We start from the raw sequence: 19607 nt of genomic DNA on the forward strand, positions 1-19607 counted from the left end.
TGAATGCTCACTCCTGCTTTTGCAAGTTATTGGCTTGCAAATAGAATCAGTTGATCCACTCTTGCTGCCCTTAGCTTACATCTCCCTTCCTCACATTTCCCTCCATCCAACCTAACACTCATTTATGAAGCTCCTAATTGTTCTCTGATCAGCTTCTGCTCCCTCACCAAGGAAAAAAAAAAAACACCAACTCTCCATCAGCACAGGGAAAAGCTCTACCAGCTTTTTCTCATGTTGGTTCAGAAAAAGGTGGACAAGAGCTTTTGTAAGAAAATACGAGACTCTTCAGAGTGGCCACAGCACACTCCTGTATACAGTTACAACCTCTCAAATTTGTCAATAAAGGCAAACATTTTGTAATATATGCTATGCCAAGTCATGGATGTGTATTAGCTCATTGAATCCTCACAATCACTTTGGTGGATACATTACAGATGAGGAAATGGAGGCTCAAACAACAAATATGGACCCAAGACCTGAACTCTCTTCTATGCCCCTCTAAAGCCTCTGCTCTTTTCTACCAATTTCACAGGTTCTCAAACGTTGGTGTGCACACTTTGAGAATGCTTCTTTCTCAGTAAGCGCTTCTGTTACCCAACCCGTCTTTCCCAGTTTTCCCAGTTATTCACTGGCCTAAGTGTAAAAGTGGAAAGATACCTGCCCCTCAATTTTCTACTGACAGCTTTCCCCCAGGTCAAGACCCCTCCTAATCTTGTTCTCACCACATAACTGATAAAAATCATCCCTTGGTCTTACTCATTTTTCACCAGGATCTTTGAGTAAAGTAAGAGTGAAGGAGAAATATATGACATCCCTTATATGTGGAATCTAAAAAGAAATAACACAAATTACCTACTTACAAAACAGAAAGAGACTCACAGACTTAGAGAATGAACTTACAGTTGCCAAGGGGAAGGATTGGGGGGAAGGGATAGTTATGGAGTTTGGGATGGACATGGACACACTGCTATATTTAAAAGAGCAGGGACCTACTCTATAGCACATGGAACTCTGCTCAATGTTATATGGCAGCCTGAATGGGAGGGGAGTTTGGGGGAGAATGGATACATGTATATGTATGGCTAAGTCACTTCACTGTTCACCTGAAACTATCACAACATTAATTTGCTAATCGACTCTACTCCAATTCAAAATAAAAAGTTTAAAAATGAAACAAACGGAAGGACCAGGAAGCCTCAGCTTCTCTTTCCAAAAACAACAGATTTGCTTCCCACCACCACAGGCAGAATAATGAGGCCCAGCCAGCTCAGAAGGCCAAGTTGCTTAGTAACTAGAACACACATCCCTGTGTCCCAGAGGCAAATAGTACCTTTTGTTGACCTTCAGGGTGTTTCAGAACATGACTGTTCACAACACAGCTCCTCCCTGGAATACCTCAGAGTGTCAGGGGCAAGAGTGAAGATCTTTATTGTCTCACCTTCCTCTAGCGCCGTAACACCACCTGCCCATCAGAGACTTGGCTTATTAAATAGCCCATTCCCATCTGTGTCAAAGACTTTAGGCCATTTCACCTCACAGGCTTCTAACAAAGTCATTTTTGAGTAGGTAAGATAAAGTTCACCATAATAATTTCAGTTAATATATGAGAGGTTCAACTTTTCAATGCTAGTTTGTTTACCCTATGAAAATATGTTCATCCTATTTGGAACTGACTTCCTAGCATATTTTACTGTATAAATCAGTCCCTACTGAGGCAGGGAGAAGCTGCTAGAGAGAAATGGACGAGAGATTTTATTTATTGAGAACTGCCATGTGCAAGCCCTTGGCTAGGTGCTTCACCTACAGTATCCTGCCTGGCAATGATCCTATGAAGTGGCCTCATTTTACATCTGAGGACACTAGACCCAGAGAAATAGGAAGCAAGTAGCAAATTCCAAATTTCAAACTCCAGTTGGATTTCATTCCAAAGCCCATGTTTCTTCCATCCCATCATGTTGTCTCCTACATGTGTCCAGAAATTTCTCAGCAGTCCAGTGAGGCGCTGGGGGAGGCTGACTGCAGTTTTAAATAGGACGGTCAGAATAGGCCTCACCGGGTGGATGACGTTTGATCAAAGACCTCAAGGACTTGAAGGCATTAGGGGTAGAGATGAAGGAGGGCATGTGTCCCAGGGAGGGCGGGCAGGTTGGGCAAAGGTACAAAGGCTGCAGTGTCAGGATGAGTCTGAGGAGTGTCGGGAGGATGGAGTGGGCCTGGAGCAGAGTGAACCAAGGGGACAGGTGTAGATGAGGGTAGAGAAGGGAAGGTGACCAGATCCTATGGGATCAAGGAAAAGGTAGGCCCCAAAGCACACCGAACGATTCAATTCCAAATTTACCCTAACAAGGCCATGAAGCATAATATTTTGTACTAGTTTCTCAGGGAGGGATGGAGGGAGGGATAGAGGAAAGAAGTCCTCAAAATACAGACTGTTACTCTGCCAGACATCCCTTAGTAAAGCTGGGTTGCCATTCTGTCTAGGTGGGTGGAGAGCACAAACCTGAGTGTCTCAGTTTAATATCTTAGGTGAGAAGTCAGCCATTTGAGACACAGCTATTTCACTGAAGCTCACTATTATAGATTATTTCATCTCAAAGGCAGGTGAATGTGGAAAAATGTGCAATTTCTCACTTCCTCCATTAATTCTTGTCAAACTTTGAGTCTAAATACAGAAACTCTCTCAGTCAAGTTATCCATTCATATTTTATATCAGGTTATTCATGACTCTTCAAAATCTGCACCATTTCTAGAATCAGTGAATGTACAGAAATGGACTTTATCAGATAATCCTCAACACATAAGGCAGGACTGTTCTAGCTGCTCTTTTTTTAAGTAAATATTTTTATAGATATAACATACATACAGTAAAGTACTCAAACCATAAGTATACCGCTCAGCAAATTTTTACAAGGTGAACAAATCTATATAACCACCACCCAGATCAAACATTAAAACATTACTCATGCTTCAAAAGCCCCTTCATACCCTCAGTCACCTTCTCCCTAAAGATACCCATTACTGATTTCCATCATCAGTTTTGCCTATTCCTGAATTTTAAGTGAACAGAATCTTACAGTAACATTCTTTGTGTCTTCTTTATTTCAACATAATTTCTGATAGTCCTACATGTTGTTGTGTGGTCATTCACTTTATTGCTGTGCAGTTCTTCTACTGTATGATTACCCAACTCATTAATATATTCAACAGTTGTACAATGATGGACATTTGGGTAGTTTCAAGTTTGGTTTATGTATTACAAGTAAAGCTGCTATGAACATACTTGGACATATATTTGGTGAACATATATAACCATTTCTATTGGGTATATACTTGGAAGTGGAATTACTAAGACATGCAGGATGTATATGTTTTCCTATAGTAGATTCTGCCAGAGAGCTTTCTAAAGTGGTCGTACTAATTTATAGTCTCCCTGGTAGTGCAGGAGTGTCCTTTTTAAACATGTTTTGTTCATGAAGCTTTTGGGTACAGTGGCTACATATCCTACTACAGCAGACAGAGAAGCAAACTTCTCCATGCCAGTAATATGGCTTTTGCCATGATTGACTAGAAGAGTAGCCTTTGTGAGTAGCTGAACATGTCAGCTAAATGATGACTTGAAAACATTTCAACATCAAATTATGGTCCAAATAAATCACTGCAGTTGGCAGATATTCAATATTTGATGGCCTATAAGTAACTCTGCCCAATTAGTCAATTCAAAAGGTATGTAAGGCTATATTTTAAAATTAAGTGATCATATTAGGTATATCAAAAGTGTAAGTACATCTTTTGAGGTGACCAAGTGGTAAGAACTCTTAAAACTATGTAGGCCCCAAACCATTTTTTCTCATACTTCATGGTACAAAAATCTAGGGAAACAGCCATCTGTTTTTCCAGGCATGGGAGCAGAATGAAAGGTTCTTTCTGTGAGGAATGTTGGTTCTACTCATGGCCCCCTGGCATCCATGCACAGGGGATAAGGCTGCGAGCTACCGATGAGCAGAAATATAAGGACACACCAGACCCTTAAATGTTCACAATATGTCAATTCTGCCACCTGCATGTCTTGTAGTTATATACAGCACATGGATCCTACTTTAATATATAATATGGCTAAAAATTGAACTCAGAGAAACAAAGAATAGAATGGTGTCCGCGTGGGCTGGGAGGGGATGGGGAGGGGGCAGGGGAGAGAAGAAATAGGTTAAAGGGTACAAACTTTTGATTATAGGATAAATAAGCTTTGGAATCACAAATAGAAGAGGGGAAAGTGGAAACAGTGACAAATTTTATTTTCTTGGGCTCCAAAATCACTGCAGATGGTGACTGCAGCCATGAAATTAAAAGATACTTGCTCCTTGGAAGGAAAGCCATGACAAACCTAGACAGCATATTAAAAAGCAGAGACATCACTTTGCCCACAAAGGTCCATATAGTCAAAGCTATGGTTTTTCCAGTAGTCATGTATGAATGTGAGAGCTGGACATAAAGAAAGCTGAGCACTGAAGAATTGATACTTGTGAATTGTGGTGCTGGAGGAGAGTCTTAAGAGTCCCTTGGACTGCAAGAAGGTCAAACAAGTCAATCCTAAAAGAAATCAACACTGAATATTCACTGGAAGAACTGATGCTGAAGCTCCAGTACTTTGGCTACCTGATGTGAGGAACCAACCCATTGAAAAAGACCCTGATGCTGGGAAAGACTGAAGGCAGGAGGAGAAGGGGGTGATAGAGAATGAGATGGTTGGATGGCATCACCGACTCAATGGACAAGAGTTTGAGCCAACTCTGGGGGAGAGTGAAGGACAGGGAATCTTGGCATGCTGCAGTCCATGGGGTCCCAAAGAGTTGAACATGATTTAGCAATTGAACAACAAAAGCTCTGGAAGCCTGGTGTACAGCATGGTGATTGCAGTTAATACTGCATGTACACTTAAAATTTGCTATGAGAATAGAGAATTAGATCTTAAGTGTTCTCACCACACACATACACATACAGTAGTAACTGTGAAATGAGGTTTGTGTTAATTAGCTTGATTGTGGTAATAATCATTCATGATGTATAGTTATATCAAAACATCACATTGTAGGTCCTAAATATATTAAATATTATATTTTGTCAACCATACTTCAATAAAGCTGGGGGAAAATTTTAGAAGAAAAATAAGTAATGTGGCTTCTTTGGCACTTCTGGCACTTACCCATCAGAGAATCCAACTATGAAAAAGACTGATCCATCCTCACCCAAAACCTGCTTCAGACTCATGTGTTTAGCAGAACCACACTGCCTGCTTGTGCCTTAGCTGCCTGAAGCTCCCCTAGTGTGTCCAGAAATCCATGTGCACAATCCTTATTATCATAGCTTCTCACAGAAGTGCTTTCCTTAATCTCAACTGGGGGATAGATAATCCCTTAACTCTTAGAGGGTGCCAACAGAAGAAATAACTGTTTGGGCCTTGTCTATCTCATGCCAAGATGTAGTCAAAGACATTGCCTGTTATACTACCCAATGCCTGTTATAAGATTTGACACAAATATTTGATTCTTCCTGAAATGATGGAATTGAAGTCCTAGCCAGGAAGACTATGAAAAAAATGGGACTCTCCTTTTGCTCTGGCTTCTAGAAAGCTTGGAGTTAAGGTCTGTGCTCAAGAACTACCCATCACACACATACACACACGAATCTGAAAGGCAAATCTATATAGAGAGAAAGTAGATTAGTAGTTGCCTGGCGCTCAGGATGGGATCTCCGACTCAATGGACATGAGTTTGAGTAAACTCCGGGAGTTGGTGTTGGACAGGGAGCCCTGGCATGCTGCAGTCCATGGGGTTACAAAGAGTCAGACACGACTGAGCGACTGAACTGAACTGAACAGGGTGCGAAAGAGGAATGACTACAAATGCAGACAAGGGTTTTTTCCTTAATGATGAAAATATTCTAAAATTAGATCATGGAGACAGTTGCACAACTCTGTAAATTCACTTTTAAAAAATCATTGAATGGTACTCTTAAAATGAGTAAACTTAACGGTGTGTAAATTATACCTCAATAACGCTGTTTTTAAAAAAATCAATCTGAGATGAATCATAGACATTAATGTGAAAGGTAAAACAATAAAGTTTCTGGAAGAAAATATAATCGTCATGATCTTGGAGGAAGCAGAGATTTCTTAAATAGAACACTAAAAGTATTAATCATATAATAAAAACAATGATAAACTGGACTTCATTAGAATTAAGAATATCTGTTAGACAAAGGACATCACTAGGACTGTGAAGATGCAAGCCACATGCTGGGGAGAGATACTTGCAATACTTATTTCTGACAAAAGACTGTTATCTAGATTTTATTTTTAAGACACTCTTACAAATAAACAAAAAGACTAACAACCCAATTTTAGGATGGGCAATAGACTTGAACAGGTTATTCACAAAAGACAGATAGATATCTAATTGTCCAACAAACACAAAAAGATACACAGAAGTGATGGCTACCTCAGTTCCTAGTTCTGATTCCTATGCCTTTCATTTTCTTTAACGGTGCTTATTTCCTTGTTATATATTGTGATATTCTCATCTCTCAAAATCCCAACAGAAAGTTAATGGCACACACAATTTAGAGTACCCACACCTCACTCTGTCATCCATGTGGCCTTTTGGCTGGGACCGCTATTGGTCAAACCCAACCAGAAGCCAAAGAACAAGGAGGCTCATACCTATGTCATTGATCAGATCAGTCTCCTGGGTCAGAGAAGGTAGAGTGGCTCTGGCGGGACAAATGGAAGGGACCTGGCACACCATTGCAAGCTGCCTGGAATCTCTTTCTAAATATGCAGGGAATAAATCATGAACAGAGACCACAACCAGTAAACCTACGCTCCTAGGAGACAAAAAGGGGATTCGTTATAGACATTACATAAGCTTCTCATATGCAATTTATGAAGGAGAAGAAGAGGGGAAAGGAATAGCAGTTCATTATGATATACTTAGCCAAGATAATGCCCTGCATAATTTATTTTCTATCGATCAGACATAGAGCTGACTCCTGTCCAAAAGTGAAATAGACATCCTCAGGAATAAACGATATACCTTCTTGGAGAGGGCTGTTCTTTAAACTCACTTCAGAGCTAGTATCTGGGTACTCACGGAAGGTTATTATCCCAGAGATATAAAGTGAATCTCCTCTTCAATACAGACTTCTTTGTCTGAACAGCCTGAAAGGGACCTTGCAACCTCTCCTCCCACCTCCCCTCCATCATAACACACTTTCTCAGCTGCCACACCCTGCTCCCACGAGCCTACTCTCTTCATCCCCCCCCCACCCCACTAACTTAGTTCTCAACCACAGCTTCCATTAGTGCAGGATCCAAGATGCTGTCTACATTGATTTTCTTAAAAGACTTTCAAAATGTCCATCAAGAAGCATGCACATGCATACTTTTCTTTCACCAGCCTCAGTCTATAAGGTGATCTGGGACATAGTTCAGTTACTTTCCATTCTAAACTTCCTTGTATTGTGCATCCATGCTAAGTCGCTTCAGTTATGTCCAATTCCTTGCAACCCTATGGACTGTAGTCTACCAGGCTAGTCTGTCCATGGAATTTTTATTATCATTGTTATTTAGTTTATTTTCTATTTTTAACTTTACAATATTGTATTTGTTTTGCCATACATTAACATGAATCCACCATGGGTGTACATGTTTTCCCCTTCCAGAACCCCTCTTCCACCTCCCTCCCCATCCCATCCCTCCGGGTCATCCCGGTGCACCAGCCCCAAGCACCCTGTATCTTGCATTGAGCATACACACTGAGGAAACCAGAATTGAAAGAGACATGTGTATCCCAATGTTCATCACAGCACTGTTTATAATAGCCAGGACATCGAGGCAGCCTAGATGCCCATCAGCAGACGAATGGATAAGGAAGCTGTGATACATATACACAATGGAATATTACTCAGCCATTAAAAAGAATACATTCGAATCATTTCTAATGAGGTGGATCAAACTGTCCATGGGATTTTCTGTCCTCTGTACAGTCTGTCCTCTGTTCACGGAATTTTCCAGGCAAGAATACTGGAGTGGGTTGTCATGCTCTCCCCCAGGTGGTCTTCCTGACCCAGGGATCGAACCCTTGCCTCTTACTTCTCTTGCATTGGCAGACAAGTTCTTTATCACCACTTGGGAAACCTGCTGTATTACAGCACCAAGCAAAAACCAAGTGAATCTGTGCAGGAGATTTAATGAACATGAAAAAAATCCCCTTATTTATCAAAGTATGTGTCTGCTGTCGACTCCACTAGAACAAAGATCCTTGTGAGCAGGGATTTTGTCTTGTTCAGGCTTCCTCAGGGCCTCACACAGCAATTGGCACCTGGCAGGCTAAATGTTCAAGCTGGTTTTAGAAAGGCAGAACAACCAGAGATCAAATTGCCAACATCCGATGGATCATCAAAAAAGCAAGAGAGTTCAGAAAAACATCTATTTCTGCTTTATTGACTATGCCAAAGCCTTTGACTGTGTGGATCACAATAAACTGTGGAAAATTCTGAAAGAGATGGGAATACCAGACCATCTGACCTGTCTCTTGAGAAACCTGTATGCAGGTCAGGAAGCAACAGTTAGAACTGGACATGGAACAACAGACTGGTTCCAAATAGGAAAAGGAGTACGTCAAGGTTGTATATTGTCACCCTGCTTATTAAACTTATATGCGGAGTACATCATGAGAAATACTGGGCTGGAGGAAGCACAAGCTGGAATCAAGATTGCTGGGAGAAATATCAATAACCTCAGATATGCAGATGACACCACACTTATGGCAGAAAGTGAAGAAGAACTAAAGAGCCTCTTGATGAAAGTGAAAGAGGGGAGTGAAAAAGTTGGCTTAAAGCTCAACATTCAGAAAACTAAGATCATGGCATCTGGTCCCATCACTTCATGGCAAATAGATGGGGAAACAGTGGCAGATGGTGACTACAGCCATGAAATTAAAAGACCTTGGAAAGAAAGTTATGACCAACCTAGATAGCATATTAAAAAGCAGAGATATTACGTTGCCAACAAAGGTCCATCTAGTCAAGGCTATGGTTTTTCCAGTAGTCATGTATGGATGTGAGAGTTGGACGGTGAAGAAAGCTGAGTGCAGAAGAGTTGATGCTTTTGAACTGTGGTGTTGGAGAAGACTCTTGAGAGTCCCTTGGACTGCAAGGAGATCCAATTAACCCATCCTAAAGGAGATCAGTCCTGGGTGTTCACTGGAAGGATTGATGTTGAAGCTGAAACTCCAATACTTTGGCCACCTGATTGGAAGAGCTGCCTCATTGGAAAAGACCCTGATGCTGAGAAAGATTGAGGGCAGGAGGAGAAGGGGACAACAGAGGATGAGATGGTTGGGTGGCATCACCAACTCAATGGACATGAGTTTGGGTAGGCTCCGGGAGTTAGTGATGGACAGGGAGGCCTGGCGTGCTGCAGTTCATAGGGTCGCAAAGAGTCAGACATGACTGAGCGACTGAACTGAAGGCTAAATGTATGCTAAATAAATGAGCAATTGGACATGACATTCTTTTTTTAAAAACTTTTTGGCTACACCGTGGGATCTTAGTTCCCTGACCAGGGATCAAACCCATGTCCCTGCTTTGGAAGCAAGAGTCTTAACCACTGGACCACCAAGGAAGTCCCTGGATGTGACATTCTCTAACTTCTCCACTGGCAGCACCTGGCTTTAATTCTACCACCCACTCTAACTTGGCTACGTTTGTAATAAATGAGTCCACTTGTGATAAGTTAAAGAGACTAAAGGAAGCCCCTAAAATATCTCTTTGAAAAGCTGGCTGACAAGCTGCAGAAGCAGAGTTTGCCATGCTTTCACGTCACAAATTACACATTGTCCCTTGCTAGGGACAACAACGTCATGCAAAGCCAGCCATCTCAGTGGTGAACCCATATGCAGCCACCCGACCATGCCATTTCATCTAACCCACAGCATCTTCCTGACCACATTCTCCAAATACCACTCCTTTTCCCTTCCACTCAGACCTCGCTTGTAAGGGAAAACGGATGCCCTAGAGATTCTCAAACTTCACATGCATCAGATTCCCCCTGAGGGCTGTTAAAATGCAGATTTCTGAACCCTACCCCTAGAGCTTCTGATATAATAGGTCTGGAGTGGAGGCATCCTAGAATTTTTGTTTCTAAGAAATTCCCAGGGGTATTAGTTTCCAATTGCTGCTATAAGAAATTCCACAAAATTAGTGACTTAAAACTACAAGTTAAAACGATTACCTTACAGTTCTGAAATTCAAAACTTTAAGTCCGAAACAGGTTTCAGTGGGCTAATATTAAGCTGTCTGCAGGGCTGTCTTTATTTCTGGAGACTCTAGGGATAATCCATTTTCTTGCTTCTTCCAGTTCCTAGATGTGACCTACATCTCTTGGCTCATGGTCACAATCCCTCATCTTCAAAGCCAGCAATGACTGGGCAAGTCTTTCCTGCCTCATTGTGACACTGCCTCCCTCCTCCACATTTAAACTCTGTGATTACATTGGACTCACCTGGATAATCCAGGGTTCTCTCCCTATTTTGAGGTCAGTGCTAAGCCATCTTAATGATACATGCTACCTTAATTTCCTATTGCCTTGTAATTTAACATATCTACAGGTTCTATGGGCTTCCCAGGTGGCACAGTGGTAAAGAATCTGCCTGCCAATGAAGGAGATGCAAGAGATGCAGATTCAATGCCTAGGTCAGGAAGAGCCCCTGGAGGAAGGCATGGTAACCCACTCCAGTATTCTTGCCTGGAGAATCCCGTGGCCAGAGGAGCCTGGCGGGCTACAGTTCACGGGATCGCCAAGGCAGACGTGACTGAGCACACGTGCACAGGGTCCAGGAATTAGGATGCAGACCTCATTAGAAGGTCATCATCCTGCCTACCACGCAGGATGATGCTGAGACTTCTAGTTTGGGGCCACAATTTGAGGACACTGGTGTAGGATGATGCTGGCTAACGATGGAAATTCAAGGTCACGGGTTCCAGGAAGGATAGGGAAGGAAGATTGGGTGAAGCAAAGAAATGGGGAGGAGTGAGCTGCAGGGCTAACCCAAGGGAAGAGAGAGAGAGAGGGTGGTGGACAGGAGAAAAGCTACCTTCCGTCATTAGGGTGAGCCTCTCAGGTCTCACACAGAAAAAGAAAGCACCACCACAGGGGTGGTGCTTAAGAAAGAAATTCTTCCCAGCTGAGAACGAAACAGCACCTATCAGAATCATTCCTTTCACCAGTGCTGCCCTCTCGAGAATGCACTGAATATTAACTAAGAACACCTAAACCTAAAAATACAAACACATTCTATGGGATGCATTAGTTATATATTTGGAGGGAAAATAAGATTTCTGTTGGTGGCAAGACACATAAGCCAGGGCTAATTTTTATCCTGAATTGGAATTTAGAGAACTTGACTAGTGAAGTATGTTACTTTTAAATAGTCTACATCTGAGTTTGTTTTGCTGTAACTTTTTTTTTAATTTGGGAAGAGAGAAACCGTAAAAGAAAATATGTATTCACAGTAATCCAAACAGGCATTACGATAGATCCCCCAGTCTCACAAGCCTGCAAGAGAAGTCATCACACGATTCAGGATCATGAAGGGCTAGTGTGATAGTAGTGATTGTGGAAAGCAAAGAGTGTGTGTGTGTGTGTGTGTGTGTGTGTTACAGATGGTGGGGACTGTGGGAAGCAAGATAGGAAAGACCTGGGAGGCATGATTCATGTTCTGTGTTCACCTTATTCTAAGAAGCACTTATATCAGCCAATTGAGAGAGTTGAGTAAAGCTCATCTGAATTTATTATTTTTAACAATTTTTATTGAAATATAGTTGATTTACAATGTGTTAATTTCTGCTGTACAGCAAAGTGATAGTTATTCACATATAGTCTCTTTCATAGCCTTTTCTGTTATGATTCATAACAGGATATTGAATACAGCTCCCTGTACTATACAGTAGCACCTTGTGGTTTATCCATCCTCAACATAATAGTTTGCATCTGCTAATCCCAAATGCTCAATTATTATCATTATGAAACAAATGTTTGTCCCTTATACCAGCTCTTAAAGGCATTTCTTTTCCACAGAGGAGGGAAACTGAGTTGACCCAAGCCACAGAACAACCTAAGGTAGACCACAGACAGAAACTCTGCCTGCTCCCTACACATGAAGGTTCATCTGTGGCTTAAAATAGAAAGCCATATTCTTCTCCTATGTCTCCCTATAAAACAGATCACATTTGCCAGAAACACAGAGTCTTAATGGCTCTGCTCCCCAAAGGATGTGTCCAGCCAGCACTGAACTTCCTGTAAGATGATGTGCTCTGTTAGCTTGTAAACTCTACTGCAAGAAACATAATTCCAGCAGATAGACGGGAACATATCATAGATGGTGACAGAAAGTAGAAGAGCTAGCTGAGAAAAGAATAATCCACCATAGCATCCTGAACTCCCTCAAAAGGCTGAACAGCAGAGAGTGGACCAGCTGACTTCAGAGACGTGGGTGTTGAGCATTTACATTTTAAGGAATCAGACACTATGAGCAAACAGTTATACCTCCTGCAGTCTCCAAATTAACAAATATACATATTCCATGATCATTCCCAGAGCAGCTCGAAGGTAGGCTATCCCAGGAACTGGGTTTCCTCAGTAGCCCACTCCTCTGCTTATGGTAACAGTAAATCTAAAAGATGACTTTTGATCTAGAAAGACACAAGTCCTCAGTAGCCCTGAAATGGTGAGCAGAAATAATGGAAACGGTGACCATTTGCAGAGGGTCTGCAAATGTGTCCTCAGGACCCTGCATACATTCTTGCAGTGACTCCTCATTACAGCCCTGCAAAGCAGGTATTAGTATCCCTAAGTTTTCAATATGAGAAAATTGAGGTTCAAAGAAAAACAACAAACCACTCACTCAAGATCACATAGCCAGGGAGTAGCAGAGCAGAGCTCCAAGATCAAGTCTTTTGGCTCCAAAGTCTGTACAAACCATGCAAAGAGCTACATTTCACATAACAGGATGACCCTGCTCTCCCCTGATCAATGAGATAGTGGCTGGGCTTTATTTTTTCTTACCACAGTGATGATTTTCCTCTTGAGTGCATGCTCAGTTGTGTCTGACTCATTGTGACCCCATGAACTATAGCCCACCAGGCTCCTCTGTCCATGCAATTTCCCAGGCAAGAATACTGGAATGGGTTGCCATTTCCTCCTCCAAGGAATCTTCCAAACTCAGGGATCTAACCCCCATTTCTGGCACTAGCAGACAGATTCTTTACCACTGCACCATCTGGGAAGCTGACTTTCCTCTGAATAGACTAAATATTCTTACCCTCTCTTCCTTGAAGCCAGTAGTCACCAATGGCAGAATGGTTTGTAACAAAGTTCCCCACCAGTAAAGCTAACTTCTCTGCATATTATAACTTTCTAGCAAATGTTCTATATGCCTCATCCTAAATCTGAGAAATTGGTCAAACTAATCACCGTATCAGGAGAATTCAAAAGGATAAGAATGAGGGTGGGACGTTCTGGGAGAATGGCATTGAGACATGTGTATTGTCATATGTGAAACAGAGCACCATTCCATGTTCGATGCATGTGACAAGGGCTCAGGGCCGGGGCAATGGGATGATCCAGAAGGATGGGATGGGGAGGGAGGTGGGTGGGGGATCCGGGAAGGGGAACACATGTAAACCCATGGCTGATTCATGTCAATGTATGGCAAAAACTATTACAATATTGTAAAGTAATTAGCCCCCAACTAAAATAAATAAATTTATTAAAAAAAAAAAAAGGATAAGAATAGCATGATGCAATGCTGAGACTCTAATAAATGTTTTGAGTTACCTGTCCCAGCACTGCACATACATACACAAAACCTTGCTACAATTTTAGGGGTTCATGGACTCCCTGAAGCCCACTTACAGACCAGTACATCAAGAGACCCAAACTTATAAATGTTACAAGCTGACTCTTAGGCCATGCCCAGGGAAGCTCTACGGAAGGCCCTTTACTTCTCCATACAATGAGATGATCACTCCAGCCCCTTCCCATGCTCAGGATCTAAACGGGGGTGTCTTCTAATCAGGCATTATTTAAGGACAAACGTTACTATAAAGAAATGACAACCCTATATCTGATTATAAAACATCTACAAGGTGTAATCCAATGTACATTTGTCAATACATGTTTCCATTTCAGAATGAAAGTTTGCCATCACACTAAACTTTATTTTCATCCATCAGATGACTCTTTACTCCCCCTGACCTCCACAGAACTCTGGGGCCACACGGGAGGAGGGGGATACAGATGGTCCCAGAACTCCATTTGGTGGACTATGAGGGCTGTTCCAACCAGAACAGATGTTTGCATCATCGCTTGGCCACGGGTCCCCAGTGAACAGCTGGGAAATGTTTTGTGTTGCCAAATTTGATAAAAAAAAGAAGTTACGTTTGAAACGATGATTAGAGATGATCAGCATGGAGAAGGTAGGAAAAACAGAGAGACATCTTAAAGTTACAGAGTCTGCGTCTCACAATAGCACAGGTGATGTTTATGGAGTAGATGTCCCACAGGGGCATGGCTTAGGAGGACCGAGAAGGAATGCTTGAGCAAAGATGTGGAAAGGAAAGTTTCTCAAGACCCCTTCAGGGGACCATAATGAAAATAACCTGAACTAGAGTTCCCTATGGAGAAAGTGAAAATATTAAAGGAGAAAGAAGATCAATAAAAAGCATCAATTTCTATTTTGTAATTTAGATACATTGCAGATGAAGCAAAGTAGAGAAATAAAATCTTCTGATACTCAGGGATTTGTGAAATAACAGAAATAACACAATTAGAAAAGGACAGTTATCAGTGTCTTGTGTTGGCTTAGTGCAGTTGAAGTTACTTTTTTCCTATCCAGCTAACCACTCTGAGCCTCTGGGAGAAAGTAAGGGTATCATGAATGTCGAAGCTCCTGGATTTATTCCAGGGATTGTGCATGGACCATGGTCACAGCGAGGACCAGGAATGTGCAGTGGTACTTCCTGGCCACATGGGAAAACCTGACTATGCCCTGGTGGTGATGGAAGACAGCATTACCCTCCCCAGGAATCCTGCAGGCAAAACCTGGTAAAGTTTCATGCTGTGCTACCCAATTTAGTAGCCACACACCACGTGTGACTAGTTACATTCCAGTTATAATTGTTAAATATGATTTAACTTTAGTCCTTGGTTGTATTAGTCCTATTTCAAATTCTCAGCCACATATGGCCAAGTGTCTACCGTAGTAGATGGCACACATACAGAACATCACAATCATCACAGAAGGTTCTATTAGATAGCACTGGCCAATAGCAAAAGCTTCTTTAAACTTTAATCTGCATTTCAGTCTCTTTGAAGATCTTGTTAAGATGCAGCTTCTGATTGAGTAGGACTGGGATGGGGCCTGTGACTGAATCTATAACAAGCTCCTGGTGATACTCATGGTCCTGGCCCATGGACCCCTGAGAGGCTGAAGCAGCTTCACAGCAACTCTGTTAAATGCTGTCCTTAGACTGAATGGTAAATATTTGCCCTATTCTAACACAAAGAGTGCCTTTTATGTTCACGTCACTGTTCCTCAAAATAACGAGCATTCAACCATATAGAAGTTGTTAAATCCTTCTCCTTTGCCTACCTCTTCATTTTGCACTCTCTGGTTTTAAAAAATTCCAAGATTTACAGAATAAATGTGCAGAGCACTGAATCTCTATCTTTGCGACGTTTCCACTATCTGCAATGGAGATTTCCTTGACAGAAAGCCTGGCATGATATAATTGAAGCAGCTGTGTTTTCAGAAGATAAGCGCAGCCCTTTTATATCCCAGACACAGTGGTAACTCAGAGAGGAACAGTCAGGCATGTGCTGGGATTCAGCATGGCTGCATTAGTGAAATACACAGAATAACAAAGGCAAAGAAAGAAGCTCTCCCAGCTTAAAAATAGAACAAGCCTAGTGCCACAACTCAGGACGAAATAATATGTTTGAAGCACTGTCACTGTTTCCTAACTGAAATAACTCAGTTGGTTTAGTCTTTGAAAACAAGGAGAAAGTCTTACCTACATTATATACAACACCACATTTCCACATTATCTCAATTAACCAACATAACTATCCACGCAAAGTCAGTCTTACTATTTTCATTTTGACAGGTGTAAATACTAACTCTCAGAAGAATCGAGAAACCGCCTGGGCCTCACCCAGGTCACTCTGGCTTTCCAACTCATACTCTTTCCAACTAGCACTGAAAAACAAGTTCATGAAGAGATGAGAGGAGGGAGATTACATACTCTAAGCAAAATAACTACTACAGACCAGCAACTTCTTCTCCCATCTAGCTACTATTTCCTCACCCATAAGTAGAATGCCTCACCCATTCATCCATTAAAGGATTAATGCCATCATTAAGAGATTTCTGCTAAAAGTGCTAAGGGAGAACATTAACCACTGTGTTCATTATTTGATCTTGCTGGGTTTTAGAGTACATACAGTTAATTACAGGTTACAATAAACATATATCCCAGTTCACAGAACAGCTGTCCAGAGCAAAAGCAACAGTGAGCTGGTAGCAGGGTCCTCACCATGAGAATTTGCAGCAGGAGCTGGAAGCCTGGGACTGGATCAGCAATGCAAACGTTCTCACAACCCAGTGACTTCACTGAAAAGGTAAAGCATGAGGTGTGTGGGGGGAAGGGGGGGAGCTTAGGAGTAGGGCAGTCACATTATTCATCACTCTAATTGGGACGACTTGGATAGTGAAGGAGGCACTCAGGGACAACAGGAGTAAGCATGCATTATCCCAGGCACTCTGTGCATGAGCCAGGAAGAGAGATTTGGACTTTTCCCTAAAGGGAAAGGGAGCCACCCAGAGTGGCATAACCCAAATTTCTATCTGGGAAAATTCATTCCAGCATCTATGTGGAGAACAGGATCAGAAAAGGAAGAGGCTACTCAACCTCAGAGATGTGTGTGCGTGTGTGTTCACAAGCATGAGAAAACCCTACCAAGAAAATACAAAATTCAGGGCTAATTTTAAATCCACTAATCTTGACCTAAATTAGGCACAAAGAAGTGGGATTCTTCCAACGCCAAAGCTAACCACCCACTCTGCTGATCCTCCCCTGGCAAGGTCTGCCGCTTTGTAGAAAGTGGAGCCAACCCTTCAGGCCACAGGGCGCCATCTGGAAAAGCAACGAGTCATTGGGCTCAACAGGAAAACAGCCACAAACAGCAAAACTCAGCCAGACAAATATCTGTCTGGATTGTTGGAGTCATTTATTAATGCAGCAAATATTTACTGAGTGTTTCCTACATGCCAGGCACAGCAAATGTAAATAAAGGTAAACAAGGCACAATTCTTGCCCTCAATGAACTTATTGACAGATAAGGCAGTTGTCATAATACAGTGTGAGAAGCATGGCAAACTCTGGCCCAGGTGCTAAGAACACAAAGGAGGGGCATTTACAACTCAGGGAGAAGCAGGTGATGCCAAGTTGTGTCTTCACATTCTGTGATTCAAAGTGTTGTCCCCAGACTTAGCAGCCTCCTGTGGCACCCCAGGAGCTTGCCAGGAAAGCTGAATCTCAGGCCCCACCATAGACCAGTGGAATCAGACTCTATTTTAACAAGATCCCTGGTTTATCTGCATGCATGTTAAAGTCTGAGAAATACCACCTTCAAGGATAAGGATGAGCGGCCAGAGGGAGAGAAGTGGGTTGTTTTGTTGTTGTTTAGGCGCTCAATCATGTCTGACTCTTTTGCAACCTCATGGACTGTAGCCAGCCAGCCTCCTCTGTCCGTGGGATTCTCTAGACAAGAATACTGGAATGGGTTGCCATTTCCTCCTCCAGGGGATCTTCCTAACCTAGGGATCGAACCCACGTCTCCTGCATTGGCAGGTGGATTCTTTACCACTTGAGTTACCAGGGAAGCAGAGAAGTGGGAGAGGAGATCTAAGATAGAGGAAAGAGCAGAAGAAAAATGACTGGTGTGAGACAGATGGTCCCACATTCCCAAAGTACAGAGATCAACATGTCCAAAGCACAGAGTAAGTGAGAGGCAAGAAGTGGTCAAAGAAAGTGCTTCTGAAAAGGGACAGGACCTAGCTAGGTTACTCATGAAAAAAGTGAAAATGTTAGTTGCTCAGTCATGTCTGACTCTTTACAACCCTGTAAAGACTGTAGCCCACCGGCTCCTCTATCGTTGGAATTCTCCAGGCAAGAATACTGGAATGGGTTGCCATTCCCTTCTCCAAGGTCTCTCTCATAAGAGCTCTCAAATTCCTTGAAAGGTCTTATGCAGGAGACATTTAGGAAGAACGTCCTGGCAACAGTGGGGAAAGAGCAGGTTTGGAGGACCATGGAGAAAATCACAACACACGTTATTGTACCCAGCCTTGGTGGGACACCAAGGAGGTCAGGTGGCCCAGGGCCAGCAGTGGGTCAGCAGGAGCCAAGAATCATTGGCACAGGCTTGATCACTTGGAGAGGGGAACATAGCTGGTTATATGAAACCAAGAACACTTCTTTCTGGAGCCATTTGTTTTCCCTAATTATACTGCTTCTCAGCTAGATTTGTGCCAAAGAAATAAGAAGAAAAGCACCCAAAGGACCTTCCCTCACTGAACGTCAGTCTCGGGAATGGGGCTTGAGCCAGATTTCCTGAAGACGTCAAGAAATAGGAATTACTGTGGCATTTGTTCAAAATTCAGATTCCCAGGCCCTACGGTCACACTTTATGGAAAGGTATCACACTTGATGTGTCACTGTACATCATTAATGGCAGGTTTATTTTTCTCCCATATCTGATTCATCCAATACTCATCATTCAGCATCGTACGTACAAGCAATTGATTCTTCTGCCAGATAAAGTATCAGTTAATGATAGTATAAATTGACTCTTGAGCTCTGATAGATGATATAGATAGATAGATAGATGCCTGATTCAGAGACCTTATACCTTTTATACCTTTTAAAAAACGAGTCTAGAAAAAAATGGCAAAAAGCATAAAAAGCATTTCAAAGAAGAGAAAACTCATAAGGCTAGCAAGCTTGAAAAGATGCTCAACTGATCTATAATCAGGGAAATACTAATTAAAGAACAAGATTCCATTTCACACCCATGAGATTGGCAAGCTAAATTTTTTAACTTTGGCCTGTAGGTATGCAAGTGAGTACAACCAATTTCAAAAATGATTTGGCAATACTTAGCAGAGGTGAAAGTGAGCACAAAAGTCCTTCCTTTCTCTGGGAGAAAGCCTAGAACAAGTATAGCGGTGTGTACCAAGAGATATGTAAGAGAATGTTTATAGCAGCATGCTTTGTAATAGAATAAAATTGGAAACAATTCAAATATCCAATAAGAGAATGGAAAAATAAGGTTCATCCATACATAAACACACACACTACACATACACAAATTACAGACACACATATTATGCTTTTATGTTTGATATCTTTTATAAATTTAGTCCTCAGTTCATTTAGTGATTTATTACTATTTTCACCATTTATTAAGGCAGATTCTAGGCATTTTCATA

At 41.9% G+C, this 19607-nt stretch overlaps 1 protein-coding gene across 12 annotated transcripts in view; it reads right to left on the reverse strand.

Annotated features, from left to right (window-relative positions):
• FRMD3 (FERM domain containing 3) overlaps positions 1-19607 on the reverse strand; it is a 396369-nt gene that overhangs the window by 195796 nt on the left and 180966 nt on the right. For 2 of the 12 annotated variants that reach the window (XM_081520514.1, XM_081520500.1), the window contains exons 1-2: positions 10289-10425; positions 1331-1462 (exon numbers count right to left, since the gene is read on the reverse strand). The exons of 8 other annotated variants lie outside the window; for them this stretch is intronic. The gene's annotated coding sequence lies outside the window, so the exon portion shown is untranslated. Of the gene's footprint in view, positions 1-1330; positions 1463-10288; positions 10467-19607 lie in introns of those variants that run through there. 2 more of the 12 variants (XM_081520507.1, XM_081520438.1) reach the window with 2 other exon arrangements.

This window comes from Giraffa tippelskirchi, chromosome 1 (genome assembly GCF_054371585.1).
Source record: "Giraffa tippelskirchi isolate mGirTip1 chromosome 1, T2T-mGirTip1v1.2.pri, whole genome shotgun sequence".
Lineage (NCBI taxonomy): Eukaryota > Metazoa > Chordata > Mammalia > Artiodactyla > Giraffidae > Giraffa > Giraffa tippelskirchi.